Genomic DNA, 20,171 nt, shown 5'->3' with positions numbered 1-20,171 from the left:
AACCACCATTGTAAAGAAGACTCGGACAGACATGTTAAACAGGGAATATGAAATGTTTGCAATGAAGGAAGGAGAGTCCATTGATGAACTGTTCGAACGGTTCAACTCCATTATTGTTGGCTTAGATGCTCTTGGAATTACTCATTCAGAATCTGTGCTAGTGAGAAGAGTGTTGAGATGTCTTACAAAAGAGTGGGAAACAAAAGCTTTAATTATTTATGAGAGTAGTAGCTTAGATTCCATGACACTTGATGATTTGAGAGGAAATCTTCTTGCTTTGAAAACTCCTATTTGAAAAAAGATTCAAAAAAGAAAGGAATTGCTTTTTCTTCTGTGACTAACCCTCTGGATGATGAATCCAGTGATAATTCTTCTGAAAATGAGTTTGTGTTGTTTGCAAAAAAATTCAGGAAAATGATGAAACTCAAAGGCAAAGGCAGCAGCTCAAGGAGGATGAAGAAAGACCTTAGCAAAGTAATCTGTTACAATTGCAAGGAAATGGGGCATTTTAAATCTGACTGTCCCAAGTTAAAGAAGGAGGAAAAGCCGAAAAAAGAAAAAAGGAAGGGACTGATGGCTTCATGAGAAGATTTGGAAAATGATTCAGATGATGATGATGAAGAATCTGAGACTAAGTCACAGCCCTGTCTCATGGAAAATGAGGTAAATCAGGTATGCCTAGCTTCCAAGAAGAAAGAAAATATGTGGTACATGGACAGCGGATGTTCTAGGCATATGACCGGAAAGACAACCTTCTTCATAAAGCTTGATGAATATGATGGAGGGCTTGTCACTTTTGGAGATGATGCAAAAGGAAAAATATTGGCTGTTGGGAAAGTTGGTAAAAACTTTTCATCTTGTATAAATGATGTGCTTCTTGTAAATGGTTTGAAACATAACTTACTTAGTGTTAGTCAATTGTGTGATTTAGGTTTTGATGTTATTTTTAAGAAGTTTGTTTGTTTGGTTATTTGTGAGAAAACTGGAGATATTTTATTTGAAGCCAAAAGATGCAACAATGTGTATGGATTAACTCTTGAGGATTTAAAGGAACAAAATGTAACATGCTTTACATCTTTTGAATTTGAAAAATGGCTTTGGCATAGAAAGTTGGGACATGCTAGCATGTACCAAATTTCTAAGCTAGTTAAAAAGAATTTGATTAGAGGAATTCCAAACATCAAGTTTGATAAGGATCTTACTTGTGATGCATGTCAATTGGGCAAGCAAGTAAAATCCTCTTTTAAATCAAAAGATGGAATCTCAACCAAAAGGCCATTAGAAATGTTGCATATTGATCTTTTTGGTCATACTAGAACTCAAAGTTTAGGAGGTAAACACTATGGTCTTGTAGTGGTAGATGGTTACTCTAGATTTGGTTGGGTACTTTTCCTTACTCATAAGAATGATGCATTTTATGCCTTCTCCATCCTTTGCAAGAAAATTCAAAATGAAAAGGATTTGAAAATTGCCCATTTGAGAAGTGATCATGGAAGAGAATTTGAAAATCAAGATTTTGAAAAATTCTGTGATGACTTAGGGATTTCTCATAATTTTTCATGCCCTAGAACCCCCAACAAAATGGGGTGGTTGAAAGAAGGAATCGAAGCCTTCAAGAAATGACTAGGGCTATGCTATGTGAAAATGAGATTCCTAAATTTTTATGGGTTGAAGCTGTGAACACAGCATGATATATTTTGAATAGAACAATCATTAGAAAAGGGTTAAAGAAAACGCCTTATGAGCTATGGAAAGGAACCCCTCCAAATCTTAAGTACTTTCATGTTTTTGGATGCAAATGTTTTGTGCTTAACAATAAGGAAAACCTTGGAAAATTTGATCCAAAATCATATGAAGGAATGTTTGTTGGATATTCCACCACAAGCAAGGCCTATAGAGTTTATCTCAAGGAGCATAGGACAATAGAGGAATCCATACATGTTACTTTTTGTGATTCTAACTTAATTCCCAGTACTGTGATAGATAATGATTCAGATGGAGAAGGAGCTGGAACAAGCAAAGAAAATCCCAAATCTATCCAGAATGAAGAATCTGTCAGCCCAGTTCTGTCTCGTCAGATTGGAGGAGACACTTCCATTTTGTCTCCTGAGCAGGCACGAGCAACTGAAACAGTGAGACCACCAGAAGTTCATCAAAGCTCTACACCTGTCCGAAAGCCTAGAGAATGGAAGTCTATGAGGGGTTATCCTCATGACTTCATCATTGGTGATCCCTCTCAAGGGGTAACAACAAGATCCTCCACCAAAAGGCAAACCGAACCTAGCAACTTCACTCTCTTGTCACAAATGGAGCCTAACAATATCAAACAAGCTCTTGAAGATCCATCATGGGTCAAGGCTATGCAAGAGGAGCTTGCTCAATTCGACAAGAATGAGGTTTGGACACTAGTACCTCACCCGGATGGTAAGAAAGTTACGGTACTAAGTGGGTGTTTAAAAATAAACTTGGTGAGGATGGACAAGTTGTTCGTAACAAGGCTAGATTAGTGGCCCAAGGTTACGATCAAGAAGAGAGTATGATTTTGATGAGTCTTTTGCTCCGGTAGCTAGAATGGAAGCAATTAGGTTGCTTCTTGCCTATGCTGCCCATAAGGGTTTCAAAATGTTTCAAATGGATGTTAAGTGTGCCTTCCTTAATGGCTTTATTGATAGAGAAGTGTATGTGGCTCAACCCCCCGGTTTTGAACATAAAGAGTTTCCTAATCATGTTTTTAAATTAACTAAGGCTCTTTATGGTCTTAGGCAAGCTCCAAGAGCTTGGTATGAGAGGCTTAGTGCCTTCTTGTTGGAAAACCATTTTCAAAGGGGTACCACCGATACTACTTTATTTATTAAAGCATCTAATGATGATATGCTCCTTGTTCAAGTTTATGTTGATGACATTGTATTTGAATCGGCCAACATTTCCTTGTGTGAAGTGTTTGGAAAACTCATGACTAGTGAGTTTGAAATGAGTTTAATGGGAGAGCTTACTTTCTTTCTTGGCCTCCAAATTAAACAAACTCCTAGTGGTACTTTTATTTACCAAGGAAAGTATGCCAAAGAACTTATCAAAAAGTTTGGCCTAGAAAACTCCAAATCAATGGGCACTCCTATGCATCCCAATACTAAACTTGAAAAGGATGATGATGGCCAAGATGTGGATGAAACAAGGTATAGAGGAATGATAGGTTCACTTATGTACCTTACCTCCTCTAGACCGGATATAGTCCAAAGTGTGGGTGTATGTTCAAGGTTTCAATCTCATCCAAAAGAATCCCACCTTACGGCTGTTAAGCGCATCATTAGATACATTAAGGGAACTTGTAATTATGGATTATGGTATCCTAAATCTGATGACTTTTGTGCAATAGGTTTTTGTGATGCAGATTATGCGGGAGATCGAGTGGATAGGAGGAGCACCTCCGGCATGTGTTGCTTCCTTGGAAGCTCACTCAACATGTGGTCAAGCAAGAAACAAGCCACTGTGGCTCTATCTACTGCTGAAGCCGAATATGTTTCCGCATCTACTTGTTGCTCACAATTAATTTGGTTAAAAACACAATTGGAAGATTACAAATTAAAAATTAATAGTATACCCTTATTTTGTGATAATATGAGTGCTATAAACATTTCAAAAAATCCTGTTCTGCACTCAAGAACTAAGCACATTGAGATAAAATATCATTTCATTAGAAAACATGTGCAAAAGGGTACTATTGATATTCAATTTGTAAAATCTGAAGACCAAATTGCTGATATTTTTACAAAACCTCTCTGTGAAGACAGATTCTGTACCTTGAGAAAAAGTTTGGGAATGTTTGATTTAAGTTTCATTGAAAATCTGTGAATATGTGACTCTGTTCAGTTTTGCTCGTAAGTTTGGACGAGATGAAAAATAATGGCATAATGGAAGAGCTGTGGTCAAGGGGGAGGTAACGCAGAATTCAAATTTTATGGGCCCCACCAAAATTCCATGACCCCACCATAACAGTTTTGTTAGTTATCTCTCTATGCAAATAAGAATCTTCTTCCTTGTGTCATCATATCTTCTTGGAAGTGGTTATTGTCAAATCAAATCCCTCTCTCCATCTAATCCCTTGATTTAAGGCAACAACTTTTCAGTTTTAGATTTCAAAAGTTAAAAGGGAAATCATCTTTTTGGGTAATAACCACCCCATAATGGTCATTAACCACCCACTAATGATCATTATTTCCACCATTCTCTCTCTCCAAGCCTCATTTAATGCGTCACCCACCTTGCTTCTCTCCCACTCAACTCGGTTATCAACCCCACCCTTTCATATTTCATTCCTCCATTACCATGAAAAAGAAAACCGCGCCAAGAAAGAGTGAAAGAATTCTTCTTTCTCGAAAACCATCAACACCTCAAACCCACACTCATATCCACATTCATTCAACCTCATCATCTTCTCTTTATCCACCGTCTAAACAAACAACCACCATGAGAAAAAAGGTGATTGCCCACAAAAGTTCAGGCCGAGGCAAGAACAAGAAACCTGTAGTTGAAGAAGAAGAGCAAAAATCTCATACTTCTCACACTCCTTCACCTCCACCCTCATCACCGAAAAAGACTACCCCCCGAAAAGGCTCACAGAAGAATCAGAGGTTTGCACTCAATGACACGACTGAACCTCCAAACTTGGAATCCATGGAATTCAGAGACAAGTATGGCAAGACTCACTCTCACTTTGATCCAAGCAGATTTAACTCTTGTACCTCTTTTGAGTTTCACAAAGAGGTTATGGAGAAGCGTCATTTGTGCACAACCTATCTTGTTAGCCTCGAAAATCTCAAAAGCAACAACATCTCTTCTCTGTTTGAACTCATCAACTGGAAGCCTTTGCTCCTCATCAAGAAACCAGTCTACCCTGGTCTTGTTCGAGAGTTTTATGCAAATATGCGACTCATTGACGACACTCTTCATTCCTATGTCAAAAGGGTTCAAATAGCCCTTGATTTTGAGACTATTGGAGCGGCCCTGGGCTTCAAGGATGAAGGACCACGAGCATATATGGTAGACAAATGGGATACACAAGTCGGCGTTCCACACAACACAGTTGTTCAGCACATTTGCGAAAACCTTTCTGGCTTGCATGGAACCACTCCAACACATAAAGCTCTAGGACCAGTCAATTCTCTGCTTCACCGAATCATCACTCACATTCTGACTCCTCAAAGCGGCTCACACAACCGAGTAACATTTTTTGACTGTCTCATATTATTTGCTTTGGTTACCTCTACCCCTATCTCTTTTGGTTATATTATGATTAGGCACATGTGGGATTCTGTTAGAAGCACCAGAAAGGCTAACCTGCCTTATGGTATGTTTTTAACTAGAATTTTTGAGTACTTTAAAGTTGATTTGTTAAATGAGAAGGTAGAAAACAATGTGTCTACAATCCGAGGAGGAGGAGCAATTAAGGAAACCAAAGGGCGAAAAACTGCTGCATCGGATAGTGACTATGAAGGCAGGCCAGAATCTTCCAAAACAATCAAGTCTATCAAACAGATTTTGGGAGAATTTTTGAACATGGCAGACATGATATTTCGATCCCACAAAGAGGCCCGCAAGCAAGCTTATGAGAGTGAGAAAGCTTGGAAAAATTGTAAAGAAAGGGTCAATCTGATGATGGAACGTTTTAAAGAAGACTTGGGAGATGATAGTGAAGGAGACACTGAGGAAGAAGATATTAATTTCTCTGATGATTAGTGACTGATTTTACTCTGTTTGATATTGGCTCCATTAGGCTCAATCTTTTTTGTATAAGCATGACTTGATACTCACTGCTCTAGGATAATCTCTAGGATACTGTGATATACTTTTGCTACTTTATCTTGAACATTTTGTTATGTTAATCATGTTTTGTGCAGGTGCCTCTTTGATGATAAAAGGGGGAGGAAATTTAGTTTCCAAAATTGAAATTGGAAAACAAAGAAAAACAGGGGCTAGAATAGGGATGAGAACAGGGGATGAAATTTTCAAATTGAAAATTCATGATCACCCTTGTTCAAAGAATGCATGTTGTTATTGCATTTGTTTTACTATGGTCATTGCTGTTTGAACTGCATTTGGTTTTTGGTTTATCATGATTAGTTCATTTGGCATTTGGTTTATAATGATGCTGAATTTATTTTGATGCCTGGCTGTTGATTCATCATTGATAAACTTGTTGGATTGAAAATTTATTTTTGGCAGTTCCTTTAAATTGTGTAAAATATAAAAACTGCCTTGTCCTGTTCTTCAAATATTTTTCATCATGTTGTTTTGCTCTGATATCCTAAACAGGAAAATATTTGAAAAATATTTGGATACTTTTTGTTGTATGAAAAAAGTTTGAGCAGATAATCAATTTATTGATAACAAATGAGTTTTGATTATCATCACACTCTGCTCATAAATCAAGCATTCAACATTTCAAAATAAATATGTTGAATAACATTATTACTTGAAGCTTGATAAAATTGTTACAGGTTAGTGCTTCCCTTGATAAAAATGGCATATATTGAGGGGGAGCCATGTGACAATTTGAAAGGGGGAGAAATTCAAATTCAAATGGAGTATACTTTACTCAATCTTTAAATTTCTTTTCATTTCAATTTTAATAATGTTTGTCATCAAGAGGGAGATTGATGAGTTTGGAAAACTCTAATTTAGTTTTGATGATGAACAAACATTATTGAAATAATTAATTACAAAATTATTAAGTTGATTTTCAGTTAACATATGTTAATTAATAATTTTGTGTTGCAGGTTTTATAATTGGGCCGAAATAAAAAAAAGAAAGATCTCAAGCCCAATAAAATAAATTTCAGCCCGATGTAATTCTTGTTGTGAGATTTTTTGGCTGAAATGGTTTTATCAGTTGGGCCAGAAAATCTTGTTTCTATAAGCCCAAAGAAAGCCTTCCTATGTGTTCATTGCCTGATCCCAATTCCATCAGGAAAGCAAATGTTAACCAAATGGGCCAGTTTTAATTTCAATGTTACAAGCCCAAATTCTATTAGTGAAAAATGGTTCCAACCTTGGTTCGAAACCAAAGAAAAATGAAAGCAAAGTGCTTCCAACGGAACCAAGCCTTTAACCATGTAATGGATTTCAAAATCTATTACATTGTTAATTAATGCATGGGGAATATGAGAGAGAAAAAAATTCAGCTGAATTGATTGATGGCTATTATGACAAACACGCCACTCTAAGCTAGGGAAGTAAAAGCAAGCTATTCTCAATTAATTTGTTTAACCACTTTGTATTGCTTTTCTTCAGATTCTTTTCTTTCTCTCATCTCTTTCTTGTTTCTTCTTCGGTCTTTGTCCAGTAAACCATGGACGCCGTGCTCATCAACAAAGAAAAAGAAGGAGTTGCATGCATCAAGACCATCAAGCTAATGATGGCAAGAAAACATACTAAAATAAAAATGAGCTGTGGCTGAGATATTCACCAAATATGGTTAGATTTGGTGAGGTTATCTTGAGCTTTTCATGCTCAAAATGGAAGGTGAAGATTCGGCCAGCATGGAGGAGATTCTTGGAGAATGGCTTGTCTTTGATTCTGCTCAACTACCACAGGGAGTAGTTAGAGTGGCGAAGTGATGGTTGAGGCAGAAAGTAAAGCAGATGAAGTCATTATCATCATGAAGCATCAAGGGCCAGAAATCCATCTTGGAGAGCAAGCCAATGATGGAGAGCTCGGATTGATGAAGAGTGATGGTCAAGAAAGAACTGGAGGTAATTGCATGTTGGGTTCTACATGGTTATCTCTTCTCTTTCTATGTGGCCGAACCGTTTTGTTGAAGGAGGAAGAAGTTAGTTTGGTTTTTTTTTGCTTCAATAGTGGAGGCTTCTCTCTTCTATAATAAGAGAGAACAGCCACTGTTTGGAGCAAGGAAAAAATTTGAGAGTGCAAGGCACAGAGTTCTCAGAGCTACCTGAGCTAACAGTTTTCTCTTCTCCTTCAATGTTTTCTGCTTAGTATTTTTCTGTTTAATTTTGTCATGTCTTAAGTCTCATGGAAAAAGGCAAACAAGTGAGGTTTGTATGAAAAAGCCATAGAGCGAAAAAAGGCAGAGAGAGCAAAATTAAAAGAAAAAGCCATAGATGTCTTAGAGGTCCTTTGTTCATCTATGTTGTGTATCATGATTCTGTGGGAATCCCCTTGTAAGTTGGGTTAGCACTTTACAAGTTGTAATGAGATTGATTATAGTGAAATTCCATCATGTTTGTGATGGAGACTGGATGTAGGCTGCACTGCACTTAGCAGCCGAACCAGGATATATCTGGGTGCAATCTTCTTCTCCTTTCTACTCCTTTTCTGTTTTCAACTACACAGGAGCAAAAACTAGAAGTTTTTCGTGCCAAGTGACGAGACAAAAAGAAAAGTCTCGTGGCTATGGACGAGACAAAACAAAAAGTCTCGTGTGTAGTGAAGAGATAAAAAGAGTAAAAGTTTCCAGAATTAGTCTGACAAGTCAGCAAGTGTTATCAAGCAAAAAGGGGGCTAAGATTCAACCCCCCCTTCTCTTAGCCACTAGAAACATCAAAAACAACTCAACACAAAAACTTAAATAAAACTCAAAATCGCCCGCAACTTCAAACTGAGTCTCTGAACCTGTGTCACTGAAAGAGTGGAAGATTTTGGAGTGAGAACAAACCACACGTTCTCAGTAGGGAATGAGAATGCCGTAAAAGTAATGATTAACATGCAAATAATTAACTTTACTTAATAAAACTATTTTATTAAACCTTTGGATATACTTTTTACTCTTACTTTATATAATTAATTACCTTTTTTAACTTTTCGAGCTAAAAACAAATCTCAATTCTCAGTCACCTCAATACACCAACTAATAGTACAAGAAACAGATCAACACACAAACAAATTCCAAGAAGACAAACAGCAGAATCATAGAGAAACCAGATAAGCAAACACAATCAAATGCAAATGTGCAGACAATATGATGCATGCCTGTTCCTAGCGCAGGCCATGAGCTCATGCGTCGGTTGTCTACACTCAACCCAACGTTACTCGGAGTGAACCCCGAATATGGTCCCTTTACCGTGTCAATTAGGGCCAGTTTGGGTAAACATCTTAATTAAGCTATTTTTGAAAAAATAGCTTAAACAATAAATGACTATATTAAAAGTAGCTTATAAATAAGTCATTTTGTATTTGGATTTTTAGTTCTAAAAGTGTTTATTTTATAGAAATGTGATAAAAAGTAGTAGTATTATGAGAGAAGTCAAATTTTTTAACTTCTTTATAAACTCCTAAATAGCTTCTTAGAAAGCTGCAATATGGTTTTGAAAATTGTACCAGACATTAATACTATTACTTTTCATAAGTCAAAAGCTAAAAAAATTACTTTTAGAGTTTCCAAACAGGCCCTTAGACACCTTGGCATCACGGTTACCTGTGTTAATTAGGCCTCATTATAATGACAGTTCAATGTGTATCACAGTAAGGCACAGTGCTATTAATTAGGCAAACAGTCCCGCATTAACAATCTTAGGCTATCCGTTAGGCGGGCACTTTTACATTAGCAGTTTGGCACAAAAGCCCAATTAAACATACAATATGCTATCAGTTAGGCGGACATTCCCGCATTAGCAATCTTAGGCTATCAGTTAGGCGGACACTTCCGCATTAGCACTCGGCACAAAGGCCCATTCAATATAATTCTCAACTTTTATTTCATTCCTTGTTTCTCATTTTTCTTTCTTCACTATATCTCTCAATATCATTATCTTTAACTTTAACCTTTCTTAGGGGCAACTTACATTCCTTTTCATTTCCTAAGTTTGTCTAATCTAAAACCATGTTGGTAAGGTAACTCTAGAGATCTTAATCTTTAATTTAAGTTAGGTTTTACTGAATTTGGATTAGAATTAAATTTTATACAAGCTTTAAAATTCTACTGTTGTATTTACGAAAATTCGAAAAACAGATAACAATCATGTTTTTTTATAAATTTCATAATAATTTCAATTCTAATCTGTTGCTTCTAAATTTTGGTGAGATTACAGTCAACATCCCTAAGTTTCAGAATCCACAAGTTTCAGGTTCATATCACTTCATTCGATTAATTAATTATCAATTGGAAGTGGAGCCCTGTTTTCATAAACCAGTTCAGAGTTTCCAGCAAACAACCGACCTTCCAAGAGACTTATCTAAGTCTACAAAATAGATATGAACATGAAACTTGTACTCACTTAAAATAGACTGATAGATCTTTAAAATCCTTTTGAAATCAACTCAAAATTCTGTTTAAATTAAAATTTATAGCGTCTGAAAGTTGGTACTGCAGAACCAGAAAACCAGAAAAATCTGCAGCAATCACTAAACTTCAAAAAATCATATCTTCCAAACCACTTGGCTAAATTCTCTGAAATTTTTATGGAATATTCAAGACACACTAAAGTTTTACAGAAAAATAATTTAATCTAAAAATTAGGTCTGGACTGCTAACCAAAAGTCATTCGTTCTACTGCCAATTATGCAGATTTCTGCAAAAATTCTGCACAAAGTGTTTCCAACAACCTCACATACTAAATCCTATATTCAAGCCTAGGATTCATCTAAATCCACATTTCTAACTTTCTTTTGACTAACCAAAGTTGCCTAAGAACTCTTAATTCAATATATCGCAACTTCATATCATAGGTGCAACGTAACCATATTATCACAGCATCCATTCTTCAACATCTCATTTATAACAACATATCTCAAGTTCTGATTCATCAAATCAATTTCCAGCAGCCATAGCAACATTCCATACACAAAATCATCATCATCAAGCACTAGCAACAAGTATAACTTCAAAATCCACAACATCGTCAATAATCACTACATTAAATTATTAAACCAATCACCAACTACAGCCATGATTCAACTCAATTCCAACAATTATTCACACAAAGCAACCATAAACAATTTGCAGTTACTCATTTAATTTTATTGGCATTTATAACTTAAAACATTTATTTTTGAAACAAATCCCCTACCTCAGCTAGTCGAACTCAGAAATTAAACATGACAAACCCTCTTTGGTTCTAAATTTGCAGCAGCGGCGGCATTCCAACATAACTAGAACAGCAGCAGTGTCAATTTCCTAAGGCAGCGACGATGGTTGCACCAGGACAAAGGATTCGAATTGAATAGAAATCAAGAGCAAACACAACTCTGGAAATTTAGGACAAGGAATATACTAAATCAAATCGTTCACAAGCATGGTAGTGACAAATTGAAGTGTGTAAATGGAACAAAATTAAATAGAAGAATAGACCAGAACCAGAACAGTAATAGTGCTACCGACAGGGACGGATCCAGAATGTTATTATGGGGGGCCAATAACATATATAATATTAAAGAAATTGCAAATAAATTATAATGTAAGATGCATTACAAAAATATACCGATAGAGAATATATATATTTAAAGTACAAACAAAATATGCATACTTTTTACTAACGAAGTGGTACACGTCGATTCTTCATATCATAAAATTTATCGATAATAGAATCGGTGTCAAATCTTTCAACAATCTTCTTCTCAATGTAAATCAAAAGACAATTAGCAAGAAATTCATCTTCCATTTTATTTCTGAGTCTATTCTTCACAATATTCATAGCTGAAAAAGATCTCTCAGTTGTAGCAGTTGAAACAGGGAGAATTAATACCAAGCGAATCAAACGATCAATCAAAGGATATGTTAAAGAAATTGCTGTCTTCGTTAATCCTTGACATAACTCCGAAATTGTGCACAAGTTAGTTAACTCAACATGATTAGGAACATCAAGTTCATAATGTTGAGCTTGCTTTCTAATGTGAAATTTTTCTTGGTCATTGAAGTCACCTGGATAAAATCGTTCTACTAATTCACATACTTTGTTGACACTGAAGAACTTATAATTATCTCTGGGATCTAAAGTTGAACTTATAATTATCTCAGTTGTAGCAATTCCACCATATTATTGGTGCACGAAATTGTGATCATCAATGGCGCCATCAACATGGTACGCTCAATTGCAATCTCAACTCTTTATCACAACTTCGTACAACTAACCAGCAAGTGCACTGGGTCGTCCAAGTAATAAACCTTACGCGAGTAAGGGTCGATCCCGCGGAGATTGTTGGTATGAAGCAAGATATGGTCATCTTGTAAATCTCAGTCAGGCGGATTCAAATGGTTATGGAGGATTAATGATTAAAAGATAAATAAAACATAAAATAAAGATAGAGATACTTATGTAATTCATTGGTGAGAATTTAAGATAAGCGTATGGAGATGCTTTGTCCCTTCCGTCTCTCTGCTTTCCTACTGTCTTCATCCAATCCTTCTTACTCCTTTCCATGGCAAGCTGTATGTTGGGCATCACCGTTGTCAATGGCTACAGTCCCGTCCTCTCAGTGAAAATGTTCAACGCACTCTGTCACAGCACGACTATTCATCTGTCGGTTCTCAATCATGTCGGAATAGAATCCAGTGATTCTTTTGCATCTGTCACTAACGCCCCACAATCGCGAGTTTGAAGCTCGTCACAGTCATTCAATCCCTGAATCCTACTCGGAATACCACAGACAAGGTTTAGACTTTCCGGATTCTCAAGAATGCCGCCATCAATTCTAGCTTATACCACAAAGATTCTGGTTAAGGAATCCAAGAGATATCCACTCAATCTAAGGTAGAACGGAGGTGGTTGTCAGGCACACGTTCATAGGTGAGAATGATGATGAGTGTCACGGATCATCACATTCATCAAGTTGAGGAACAAGTGATATCTTAGAACAAGAATAAGCTGAATTGAATAGAAGAACAACAGTAATTGCATTAATACTCGAGGTAAAACAGAGCTCCACACCTTAATCTATGGTGTGTAGAAACTCCACCGTTGAAAATACATAAGAACAAGGTCTAGGCATGGCCGAGAGGCCAATCCCATGATCTAAGATAGCATAAGACTACTCAAAGATAGCTACCCAGATGATCTAAGAACTAGACGTCCCAAGATAGATAATACAATAGCAAAAGATCCTATTTATAGAGAACTAGTAGCTTAGGGTTTACAGAAATGAGTAAATGACGTATAAATCCACTTCCGGGCCCACTTGGTGTGTGCTTGGGCTGAGCATTGAAGCATTTTCGTGTGGAGGCTTCTCTTGGAGTTAAACGCCAGCTTTTGTGCCAGTTTGGGCGTTTAACTCCAGCTTTTGTGCCAGTTCCGGTGTTAAACGCTGGGAATTCTTGAGCTGATTTGGAGCGCCGGTTTGGGCCATCAAATCTCGGGCAAAGTATGAACTATTATATATTGCTGGAAAGCCCAGGATGTCTACTTTCCAAGCAATTGAGAGCGCGCCAATTGGGCTTCTGTAGCTCCAGAAAATCCACTTCAAATGCAGGAAGGTCAGAATCCAACAGCATCTGCAGTCCTTTTTCAGCCTCTGAATCAGATTTTTGCTCAGGTCCCTCAATTTCAGCTAGAAAATACCTGAAATCACAGAAAAACACACAAACTCATAGTAAAGTCTAGAAAAGTGAATTTTAAATAAAAACTAATAAAAATATAATAAAAACTAACTAAAACATACTAAAAACATACTAAAAACAATGCCAAAAAGTGTATAAATTATCCGCTCATCACAACACCAAACTTAAATTGTTGCTTGTCCCCAAGCAACTGAAAATCAAATAGGTTAAAAGGAAGAGAATATACAATGAATTCCAAAAACATCTATGAAGATCAGTATTAATTAGATGAGCGGGGCTTTTAGCTTTTTGCCTCTGAACAGTTTTGGCATCTCACTTTATCCTTTGAAATTCAAAATGATTGGCTTCTATAGGAACTCAAAATCCGGATAGTGTTATTGATTCTCCTAGTTAAGTATGATGATTCTTGAACACAGCTACTTTATGAGTCTTGGCCGTGGCCCAAAGCACTATGTTTTCCAGTATTACCACCGGATACATCCATGCCACAGACACATAACTGGGTGAACCTTTTCAGATTGTGACTCAGCTTTGCTAGAGTCCCCAATTAGAGGTGTCCAGGGTTCTTAAGCACACTCTTTTTGCTTTGGATCACGACTTTAACCGCTCAGTCTCAAGTTTTCACTTGACACCTTCACGCCACAGGCACATGGTTAAGGACAGCTTGGTTTAGTCGCTTAGGCCAGGATGTTATTCCTGTAGGCCCTCCTATCCACTGATGCTCAAAGTCTTGGATCCTTTTTATTACCCTTGCCTTTTGGTTTAAAGGGCTATTGGCTTTTTCTGCTTGCTCTTTCTTTTTTTTTTTTTTTGAATTCACTGCTTTTTCTTGCTTCAAGAATCATTTTTATGATTTTTCAGATCCTCAGTAACATGTCTCCTTTTTCATCATTCTTTCAAGAGCCAACAATTTTAACATTCATGAACAACAAATTCAAAAGACATATGCACTATTCAAGCATACATTCAGAAATCAAAAGTATTGCCACCACATCAAAATAATTAATCTGTTATAAAATTTGAAATTCATGCAATTCTTCTCTTTTTCAATTAAGAACATTTTTCATTCAAGAAAGGTGATGGATTCATAGGACATTCATAACTTTAAGGCATAGACACTAAGACACTAATGATCATAAGACACAAACATAAATAAAACATAAAGCATAATTTTCGAAAAACAGAAAAATAAAGAACAAGGAGATTAAAGAACGGGTCCACCTTAGTGATGGCGGCTTGTTCTTCCTCTTGAAGATCTTATGGAGTGCTTTAGCTCCTCAATGTCTCTTCCTTGCCTTTGTTGCTCCTCTCTCATGATTCTTTGATCTTCTCTAATTTCATGGAGGAGGATGGAATGTTCTTGGTGCTCCACCCTTAGTTGTCCCATGTTGGAACTCAATTCTCCTAAAGAGGTGTTGATTTGCTTCCAATAATTTTGTGGAGGAAAGTGCATCCCTTGAGGCATCTCAGGGATTTCATGATGAGGAATTTCCTCATGTCCATAAGTGGGATCTCTTGTTTGCTCCATCCTCTTCTTAGTGATGGGCTTGTGGTCATGCCTTCTCAGTTGAACCAACTTCCCTCTTGAATCTCTCTTCCATTGAGCGCCCTGTTCACAAATGTCTATAAGGACTTGGTCCAACCTTTGATCAAAGTTGACCCTTCTAGGGTAGGGGTGTTCATCTCCTTGCATTATGGGCAAGTTGAATGCCAACCTTATATTTTCCGGACTAAAATCTAAGCATTTCCTCCGAACCATTGTAAGCCAATTCTTTGGGTCCGGGTTCACACTTTGATCAGGGTTCTTGGTGATCCATGCATTGGCATAGAAATTTTAAACCATTAAGATTCCGACTTGTTGAATGGGGTTGGTAAGAATTTCCCAACCTCTTCTTCGGATCTCATGTCGGATCTCCGGATATTAACTCTTTTTGAGTTTGAAAGGGACCTCGGGGATCACCTTCTTCATGGCCACAACTTCATAGAAGTGGTCTTGATGCACCCTTGAGATGAATCTCTCCATCTCCCATGACTCGGAGGTGGAAGCTTTTGCCTTCCCTTTCCTCTTTCTAGAGGTTTCTCCGGCCTTAGGTGCCATAAATGGTTATGGAAAAATAAAAAGCAACGCTTTTACCACGCCAAACTTAGAAGGTTTGCTCGTCCTCGAGCAAAAGAAAAAAGAAAGGAGTAGAAGAAGAAGAAAATGGAGGAGATGGAGGGGGCTTTGTGGTTCGGCCAAGGGGGAGAAGTAGTGTTTAAGTTGTGTGAAAATGAAGGAGTGAAGATGGGTTTATATGAAGGATAGATGTGAGTGATGAGGAGAATGGTGGGATTTGATAGGTGAGGGATTTTTGGGGAAGAGATATTGAGGTGATTGGTGAATGGATGAAGAAGAGAGAGAGTGGTGGGGTAGGTGGGGATCCTGTGGGGTCCACAGATCCTGAGGTGTCAAGGATTGCTCATCCCTGTACCAAGTGGCGTGCAAAACGCCCTTTCTGCCAATCCTGGCATTAAACGCCGGGCTGCTGCCCTTTTCTGGCGTTTAACGCCAGCTTCTTGCCCATTCCTGGCGTTAAACGCCAGTCTAGTGCCCCTTTCTGGCGTTAAACGCCCAGAATGGTGCCAGACTGGGCGTTAAACGCCCATTTTGCTGTCTTCACTGGCGTTTAAACGCCAGCAAGTTTTCCTCCAGGGTGTGCTATTTTTCTTTCTGTTTTTCATTCTGTTTTTGCTTTTTCGATTGATTTTGTGACTTCACATGATCATCAACCTATAGAAAACATAAAATAACAATGGAAAATAGATAAATATAACATTGGGTTGCCTCCCAACAAGTGCTTCTTTAATGTCAGTAGCTTGACAGTGGGCTCTCATGGAGCCTCACAGATGTTCAGAACAATGTTGGAACCTCCCAACTCCAAACTTAGAGTTTGAATGTGGGGGTTCAACACCAAACTTAGAATTTGGTTGTGGCCTCCCAACACCAAACTTAGAGTTTGACTGTGGGGGCTCTGTTGACTCTGTTTTGAGAGAAGCTCTTCATGCTTCCTCTCCATGGTTACAGGGAGATATCCTTGAGCCTTAAACACAAGGGAGTCCTCATTCACTTGAATGATCAATTCTCCTCTGTCAACATCAATCACAGCCTTTGCTGTGGCTAGGAAGGGTCTGCCAAGGATGATGGATTCATCCATACACTTCCCAGTCTCTAGGATAATGAAATCAGCAGGGATGTAGTGGTCTTCAACCTTTACCAAGACATCCTCTACAAGTCCATAAGCCTATTTTCGTGAATTGTCTGCCATCTCTAGTGAGATTCTTGCAGCTTGTACCTCAAAGATCCCTAGCTTATCCATTACAGAGAGATGCATGAGGTTTATGCTTGACCCTAGGTCACACAGAGCCTTCTCGAAGGTCATGGTGCCTAATGTACAAGGTATTGAGAACTTCCCAGGGTCCTGTTTCTTTTGAGGTAATCTCTGCCTAGTCAAGTCATCCAGTTTTTTGGTGAGCAAAGGGGGTTCATCCTCCCAAGTCTCATTACCAAATAACTTGTCATTTAGCTTCATGATTGCTCCAAGGTACTTAGCAACTTGCTCTTCAGTGATATCTTCATCCTCTTTAGAGGAAGAATACTCATCAGAGCTCATGAATGGCAGAAGTAAGTCTAATAGAATCTCTATGGTCTCAGTGTGAGCCTCAGATTCCCATGGTTCCTCATTAGGGAACTCATTGGAGGCCAGTAGACGTCCATTGAGGTCTTCCTCAGTGGCGATCACTGCCTCTTCCTCCTCTCCAAATTCGGCCGTGTTGATGGCCTTGCACTCTCCTTTTGGATTCTCTTCTGTATTGCTTGGAAGAGTACTAGGAGGGAGTTCAGTAACTTTCTTACTTAGCTGACCCACTTGTGCCTCCAAGTTTCTAATGGAGGACCTTGTTTCAGTCATGAAACTTTGAGTGGTTTTGATTAGATTAGAGACCATGGTTGCTAAGTCAGAGTGGCTCTGCTTAGAATTCTCTGTCTGTTGCTGAGAAGATGATGGAAAAGGCTTGCCATTGCTAAACCTGTTTCTTCTATCATTATTGTTGTTGAAACCTTGTTGAGGTCTCTGTTGATCCTTCCATGAGAGATTTGGATGATTTCTCCATGAAGGATTATAGGTGTTTCCATAGAGTTCTCCCATGTAATTCACCTCTTCCATTGATGGGTTCTCAGGATCATAATCTTCTTCTTTAGATGAAGCATCCTTAGTACTGCCTGGTGCAGCTTGCATTCCAGACAGACTTTGAGAAATCATATTGACTTGCTGAGTCAATATTTTGTTCTGAGCCAATAAGGCATTCAGAGTATCAATCTCAAGAACTCCTTTCTTCTGATTTGTCCCATTATTCACAGGATTCCTTTCAGAAGTGTACATGAATTGGTTATTTGCAACCATTTCAATGAGTTCCTGAGCTTCTGCAGGCGTCTTCTTCAGATGAAAAGATCCTCTAGCAGAGCTGTCCAATGACATCTTGGACAGTTCAGACAGACCATCATAGAAGATTCCTATGATGCTCCATTCAGAAAGCATGTCAGAAGGACACTTTCTGATCAATTGTTTGTATCTTTCCCAAGCTTCATAGAGGGATTCACCTTCCTTCTGTCTGAAGGTTTGGACTTCCACTCTAAGCTTACTCAATTTTTGAGGTGGAAAGAACTTTGCCAAGAAGGCATTAACTAGCTTTTCTCAAGAGTTCAGGCTTTCTTTAGGTTGTGAGTCCAACCATATCCTAGTTCTGTCTCTTACAGCAAAAGGGAATAGCATAAGTCTGTAGACCTCAGGGTCAACCCCATTGGTCTTGACAGTGTCACAGATTTGTAAGAATTCAGCTAAGAACTGATGAGGATCTTCCAATGGAAGTCCATGGAACTTGCAATTCTGTTGCATTAGAGAAACTAATTGAGGCTTAAGCTCAAAGTTGTTTGCTCCAATGGCAGGGATAGAGATGCTTCTCCCATAGAAGTCGGGAGTAGGTGCAGTAAAGTCACCCAGCACCTTCCTTGCATTGTTGGCATTGTTGTTGTTTTCGGCTGCCATGTCTTCTTCTTATTTGAAGATTTCTGTTAGGTCCTCTACAGAGAGTAGTGCTTTAGCTTCTCTTAGCTTTCGCTTCAAGGTCCTTTCAGGTTCAGGGTCAGCCTCAACAAGAATACTTTTGTCTTTGCTCCTGCTCATATGAAAGAGAAGAGAACAAGAAAATATGGAATCCTCTATGTCACAGTATAGAGATTCCCTGAGATGTCAGAGGAAAAGAAGAATAGAAGGAGGAGGTAGAAGAATTCGAACTTATCAAGAGGGATAGAGTTCGAATTGTGCATTGAGGAGGAGTGTTAGTCCATAAATAGAAGGATGTGAGAAGAGGGGAAGAATTTTCGAAAGTAAATTAAAAGATTTTGAAGAAATTTTGAAAACTTGAAGAATGATTTTTGAAAATTAAAGTTGGGAAAGAAATAAAGTGGTTTTTGAAAAAGATTTTTGAAAGTAGAAATAAAAAAGATATGATTGAAAACTATTTTGAAAAAGATGTGATTAAGAGGATATGATTGAAAAGTTATGATTGAAAAACAATTTAAAAAGATTTGATTTTTTTTTTAAATTAATGACTTGACTAACAAGAAATTTAAAAGATATGATTCAAACATTAAACCTTTCTCAACAGAAAAGGCAACATACTTGAAATGTTGAATCAAATAATTAATTGTTAGCAAGTATTTTTTGAAAATGGAAAGAACTTGATTTTGAAAATATATGATTGAAAAGATATGATTTGAAAAAGATTTGATTTTGAAAAATTATGAAAACTTGAAAAAAAATTGAATTAAAAACAAAATCTTCCCTCTTGTGCCATCCTGGCGTTAAACGCCCAGAATGGTATCAATTCTGGCGTTTAACGCCCAAAATGCTACCCTTTTGGGCGTTAAACGCCCAGCCAGGTACCCTGACTGGCGTTTAAATGCCAGTTTTCCTTCTTCACTGGGCATTTTGAACGCCCAGCTTTTTCTGTGTAATTCCTCTGCTGTATGTTCTGAATCTTCAATTCTCTGTATTATTGACTTGAAAAGACACAAATTAAAATTTTTTTTTGAATTTTTAATGATGAGGAATAATCAAAATGCAACTAAAATCAAATAAACAATGCATGCAAGACACCAAACTTAGAAGTTTGTATACTATTGACACTAACAAATTGAGAATGCATATGAGAAACAACAAAACACTCAAGACAAGAGAATTTAAAGATCAGAGCAAGGAAATCATCAAGAATATCTTGAAGATCAATGAAGAACATAATGCATGTAATTTTCGAAAATTAGAAGAATGAAGACATGCAGTTGACACCAAACTTAAAATTAGACACTAGACTCAAACAAAAAACATAAAAATATTTTTGATTTTTAAGATTTTATAAAAAATTTTGTGCTTTTTCGAAAATTATATGGAAAAGAAAAATAAGGGTTCAAAATTCTTAATGAGAATTTCCAGGAATCATGCAATGTTAGTCTAAAGTTTTTAGTCTAAAAAGATTAGACATGGCTAGCCAAGCTTCAGCAGGACATTACATTCAAGAGCTAAATTGATGAGAATCAATCAGCTTTGGTGATGATGAAAACATCATCTGAAAC

At 37.5% G+C, this 20,171-nt stretch overlaps 1 non-coding gene across 1 annotated transcript; it reads left to right on the top strand.

Moving 5' to 3' along the window:
* Positions 1 to 18,072: 18,072 nt before the first annotated feature.
* On the top strand, positions 18,073 to 18,180 carry LOC130938008 (small nucleolar RNA R71). Its single transcript, XR_009069193.1, has one exon. It is a non-coding gene; the product is annotated as a small nucleolar RNA R71 (small nucleolar RNA).
* The last annotated feature ends 1,991 nt before the right edge of the window (positions 18,181 to 20,171 follow it).

This window comes from Arachis stenosperma, chromosome 6 (genome assembly GCF_014773155.1).
Source record: "Arachis stenosperma cultivar V10309 chromosome 6, arast.V10309.gnm1.PFL2, whole genome shotgun sequence".
Taxonomy (NCBI): domain Eukaryota; kingdom Viridiplantae; phylum Streptophyta; class Magnoliopsida; order Fabales; family Fabaceae; genus Arachis; species Arachis stenosperma.
This window is presented reverse-complemented; position numbering and strand designations above follow the sequence as displayed.